This window comes from Limulus polyphemus, unplaced genomic scaffold (genome assembly GCF_000517525.1).
Source record: "Limulus polyphemus unplaced genomic scaffold, Limulus_polyphemus-2.1.2 Scaffold1616, whole genome shotgun sequence".
Taxonomy (NCBI): domain Eukaryota; kingdom Metazoa; phylum Arthropoda; class Merostomata; order Xiphosura; family Limulidae; genus Limulus; species Limulus polyphemus.
In genome coordinates, this window is record NW_013667226.1 from 128,969 (window position 1) to 134,940 (window position 5,972).

A 5,972-nucleotide genomic window follows, 5' to 3' on the forward strand; every position below is an offset into this window, starting at 1 on the left:
CTATTAGATTACTCTATTACTATTAGGTCGTCAAGAAATTAATGCCGCGTTTTGGAACACTTTCATTAACCACCCCAAAAAAAAACGTACAACGAACCGTCTAAATGTCACGTATAGCCTTTATGAAATGTGTAAAGATTAGTATAGTCTAATCCCTTATAGTGATGGCACACGACGAGACACACACATTCGGCATGTAATACTGTTTGAATACAAGAAGGGAAACAACGCCTCTGTAGCCACAAAGAATATCAAAGAAGTTTATGGAAATGTTTTGAACGTTCCTAAGTGTCAACGATGGTTCAGCAAATTTCGTTCAGGTGACTTTATCCTTAAAAACTGTGATGGCAGAGGCCGACATGTTGGAATTTATATTGATGCTCTGAAGATGCTTGTTGAGTCTAACCCAAGGCAACACACTTGGGAAGTGGTCCACAAATTGCATGTCTTTCATGAAACAATATTAAAATATCTAAGGAGTATGGGAAAATTCCATACAGAAGGTGTTTTGGTGCCATTTTTGGACAGAATTGTCACCGGTGATGAAAAATGGATTCTCTATGCGAACATTAAACGCCAAAAACAATGACCCAGTCCTAGACAAAAAACATTTCCGGCCCCAAAAACTGGACTCCATCCGCAGAAAGTGATGCTTTGCATTTGGTGGAACATCAAAGGAGTAATTCATTTCGAACTCCACAATCCACAGCGAACTGTCAATGAAGATATCTATAGTCAGCAACTGGAACGTTTAAATCAAGCCCTTTATCAGAAACGCCCTTCACTCCTCAATCGGAAAGGCGTTCTTCTTCTCCACGACAATGCACGTCCACATGTGGAACGTTTAATGCAACACAAGATTATGGAGTTTGTTCGGGAAGTTCTACCCCACCCACCATATCCTCCAGATATGGCACCATCAGATTACCATCTTTTTCGTTCGCTGCAACACCATCTTAATGGGAAAATATATGCAAATGTAGAAAATGTTAAAGAGGACATCGACATGTTTTTTGCTTCAAAGCCAAGCGATTTCTTTAATCAGGGCATTAACAACCTGATTTTAAGATGGAACAGCATCATCGATAAAAATAGAGACTATTTCATTTAATAAATGTTTTGTTTTGATATATATGTTGTTTGGGATTTTTCATCTAAAAAAGAGCAACATTAATTTTTGACGACCTAATAATTCGGAAATTTCTAGAACCACTGTTAGAAAAACAGAAGCGACGACTGACAAAGAAATGTATTTTTTCTAATCTTGGATTTATACCATTCTACTCGTAAAATGGTTCCTACATTTATAGAGATGCTCAGGAATATTTTGACTTATAATTTTATGACATTGGTGTTTCAAGTGACACTGCTTTTGTGTTATTCAATGATGTTGATTGGACTCTTTACCGTCATTTATATATATATATATATATATCTCCAAATGAAGACTGACCAGGAAAATGATGTCGTCAGGCATCTGGTTAAAAACAAGAACGTATCCCAAAATATGATCCAGAAGCTATTGCATCTTAACTTGGAAATTCTTGAAATATTCTCTTTATGATCTTTATCTGGTACGCTTGGATTATTGAACACATTGGATTGATTATACTACAATCCTGTACTACACTGTTAGTATCTTTTATGTACAATATATTTATACTCATGTTGTTTGTAGGTGTTCACTTGGTAGAAAACTTTAGAAAAGAGATTAATTCTCTATACAGGTCGTTGAACAGAGGAATTCCTAATAATCTGTCTTTATCAGATCTTACCACATGCCTACTCTCATCTGTAGCACATTCAAATCAAACATATCTGTCAGGTTGGCAGTTTTATAATATGGATATAAACCTCATTTCAACAGTTTTTACCTTTACTTATACAATAGTTTTAGTTCAGTTTCTTCCCAAATAGTTTGATGTACCGGAATGTAAAACTTGGGAGAAAATATAAAGTATTTAGTCTTATTGAAAGTGTTTCACAGTGCCCTCGTTCTAGATTATCTATTACAATGTTTTTAGTTAAATCTTTGACAGGATCCGTACATTTTGCCGCATATTTTAGTTCAAGGAAATTTCTTCGATGGCGTAAGAAATATTTTAATTTAAATGTAATGAACAATTGATATGAAAATGGTTTGTATTTACAGCTTTGATCTTTTAAGTTTTTGCAGCTTTAAGTAATATTTTTGAGCACATTAGTTATAATTCTAGATCTTGAAGTCAGGTTTCACTTTGAAAATTTCTTAACGCTACGAGTAATTTCTTATCCATATAATTATTCACTTATTAACGTTTCATTGTATCTTATAAATACTTTTTGATTTAATTAATTGCTTGTAACTTGTCATTAATTTATCACAATAGTGTACCTTCTAAAAACGTAATAACTTAAGAACTTTCAGTTTTAGGGAATTTATTAACACCGCTGTCAAGAATGTATCAAAAATTCACAAATTTCAACTTTGATCGCATAACTTAAATATTACTTGAATATATTACTTTAATAATACAGTTTAACTAGGACGAGACTCAATTCACTAGAATGAAAATTATAGACTCTGCTATTTATAACAAAAAATATTAATGTATAGAGAAAGAATAATGTGTCTATTACAGGAAAATTATAATTAAAGAAATTGTTTGGTTTTCTTTTTCATTAACTGTGTATCGTCAACACGTCTCTATGCTTGAAATTCATTTTCACGCCATACAGTTGATTATTTATCAATAAATATTTGATATTCACTTAACGCTAAAACTCTTGTTTTTTTATCTTTAATATATAAGCTTGTGGTCTAGTTAATAACATTGAAAGTGGGACTTTCAACTTTACTTTCACTTTACTTTCAACTAAGACTACATCGTTTTATATAGATGTTTAACAAGAAGGTTATTGACATTAAAGAAGTATGTCTAAAATGAAGTACCCTGTTGGGTCAGTGGTAGTTTTACGGAATTGCAAAGCTAAAGCCCGGGATTAGACTCCTGGCTATGGACAATTGGTTGGTAAAAATGCCAGAAGTAAAATACTATAAAGTGTAAAAAGAAAACACCCATTGAAAACGTCCAACACTAGTACTTAGTTGACCCGAGCCCAATAGGGACAGCGATTGATCCTGGGGACCCACCCCAAGGCCATACGTCTACAGGAATTCAAGGCCAAAGTGAGGTGTTGATGTGCCACCGATATAAACTGACCCGTCAATGACACCCCTCAACCACTAGGATCTTCTCCTCCCCTTCACGGGACGTCACGCACAGCAAACACATGGGTGGATGTTCAGATCCCAGAAGATGTAAACTGAAGATACAGAACCTTCCCTGGGAGGTCTCCTCACTACGTACAGGAATCCACCTCGAGGGGGGGGAGGGGGGCTAATGTAGTAAAGTGGAACAAGTATTGTCCCAAACGACGTTATCTGCTTTTATTAAGAAATAAAACAAGTTTGATATTTAAAAACCCACACAAACATTATAAGAAAATCAGGAATTGCTAGTCTAACGAGGATCAAAGTAGCGTAAGAATAAGTCATACATAGTAGAAGATTAAAAAGTTTAAATCTACTTTAATATAATCTAGAAAATGACAAAGCTCACTTATCAGAGATACGACGGGGTTTCTCAGTGCGTTTATCAAGTAAACAAACAGCCAGAAAAAATTCAGTTTCTATGTTTCACATAAACTCTTTCATATAAAATATTCCTTGTCTGTTTATCCAAGGCGTATCTGAATCTGCATATTGTTCAATACGTTGGTTATAAAGAGTTTGTTCGGCTTGACAAAATTTAAGAAAAAGACAAACTCGGTGTTTTCTATTTACTCCTGGCCAAACGCTGTGTATAATGTATCAACAAACCTTATAGTTATTGACATTTTGTATTCCAATGTATTCTATAGATAAAAGCAAAATATTAGTTATCCAGTGTTAGAAAAAAAGTCATTTTAGTATAGACTAAAACATGCTGATGATACAAAGTATTAAAACTTAAGCAATTATTATTTGTAAATATAAGATGTGCTTCCTAAAGCTGGAAAACATGACTAGTACTTTACATTTATATCTACCCAAATGTAGCTATCAATTTACAGATACATTTTTCTCTTTAAAATAACATTGGAGTTGACCTGAAATATGATCGAGGTATTTATTTTTATCTTCTTAATAGGACTTGACTATTCTTGTCAGACTGAATAATGCATACATGACGCATCTTATGACACATCCATAGCAGCAAAGTGTGGAGTGCAATATATATATATTTTAAGTAACATGACAATTACGAAACCTCAGTTCCACAGCCCAGCACACTAATCACTAGAAGGCTACCTGCCCAGTAAATGCCTGGCATGGCTTGGGGATTAGGGCGCTCGACTCTCAATCTGCAGGCAACGGGTTCGAATCAAATCACCGAATGTGCTCGCCCTTTCAGCTGAGGGAGTTGTTATAATGTGACGTTAAATCCCGTTATTCGATGATAAAGAGTAGCTTAATAGCTGGCGATGTGTGTTGTTGACTAGATGCCCTCTAGGCTATCACTTCTATATTAATGACGGCTAGCACAAGTAGCCTTCGAGTAGCTTTGCACGAAATTCAACAAACAAACAAACGGTCCATCAAAAATGGAGTTCTTTAAAAAGATGACAAAGAATTTCTTGAGAAAGATTCCGATAAGATAAAGCAATCCTATTAAATGAGACAAGATATTTAGTTAACGAATGTGAGGGTTTGAAATGTATAAACTATTTATAATACTGGTGCAGTAAACAGAAAGTCTTTATATCTTGTATATTATCCTTTTAAATAGTTGAGTTGTACTAATTAAGATAAAATATGATAGTTTGTAGAAACTGATTTAGAGAAATGAAGGGTAGGATAATCATTAGTTTTATTATTTGTCGAAACGAATAATCAAGTTATATACCACCTATGAGGTTTTGAGTCTGTTTTATTTCACCGTATAGTAATCTAAATTAATTTAGGTATGTAAGTAATGTTATGACATTTCATCAAATTCATTATCCAATATTATACAGCGGACCAACTGTTTAATGATAGTATATATATATATGTGTGTGTGTGTATGTGTTAAAGATTTCTTTAATCTGTGTAGCTTACAGATCTTAATGAGTGCATTTTAATGATATGAAAATAATATTTTGGTATAGTATCCTAACATCTACCAAAAAAATATTATATAGAATAACTCTAAATTATATACGAAAATAAAGCAGGGCAGCTTGCCTGCAGTCACTATGGACCTTGTTCTAGTATAAAACACAATAATTCCTTTTAGGGAAATAAAGCAGGGCAGCTTGCCTGCAGTCACTATGGACCTTGTTCTAGTATAAAACACAATAATTCCTTTTAGGGAAATAAAGCAGGGCAGCTTGCCTGCAGTCACTATGGACCTTGTTCTAGTATAAAACACAATAATTCCTTTTAGGGAAATAAAGCAGGGCAGATTGCCTGCAGTCACTATGGTCCTTGTTCTAGTTCTAAACACAATAATTCTTTTTAGGGAAATAAAGCAGGGCAGCTTGCCTGCAGTCACTATGGACCTTGTTCTAGTATAAAACACAATAATTCATTTTAGTTTTGTTTTCTTTGTAACTTAAGTAGTAACTGCAGCATTAATTTATTTGAAAAATGCTCTCATAAATAACAGAGAGATGTAAATTGCGCTAAATTTCCTTTAAGTAGTGTGATTTTCACTATAAATAGACTTTAAATAATGAGTGATAAACAAAATGTTTATAGAATAAATGTGTAAAAGAAGACGGAGAAAAAAGATAATGTCCTACATGGAGTACATAATATAAACAGATTATAGTTCGAAATATTTGGTTTGTTTGTTTGTAATTAAGCACAAAGCTATACAATGGGCTATCTGTGCTCTGCCCACCACGGGTTTTGAAACACGGATTCTAGCGTTGTAAGTCCGCAGACATACCGCTGTGCCACAGGG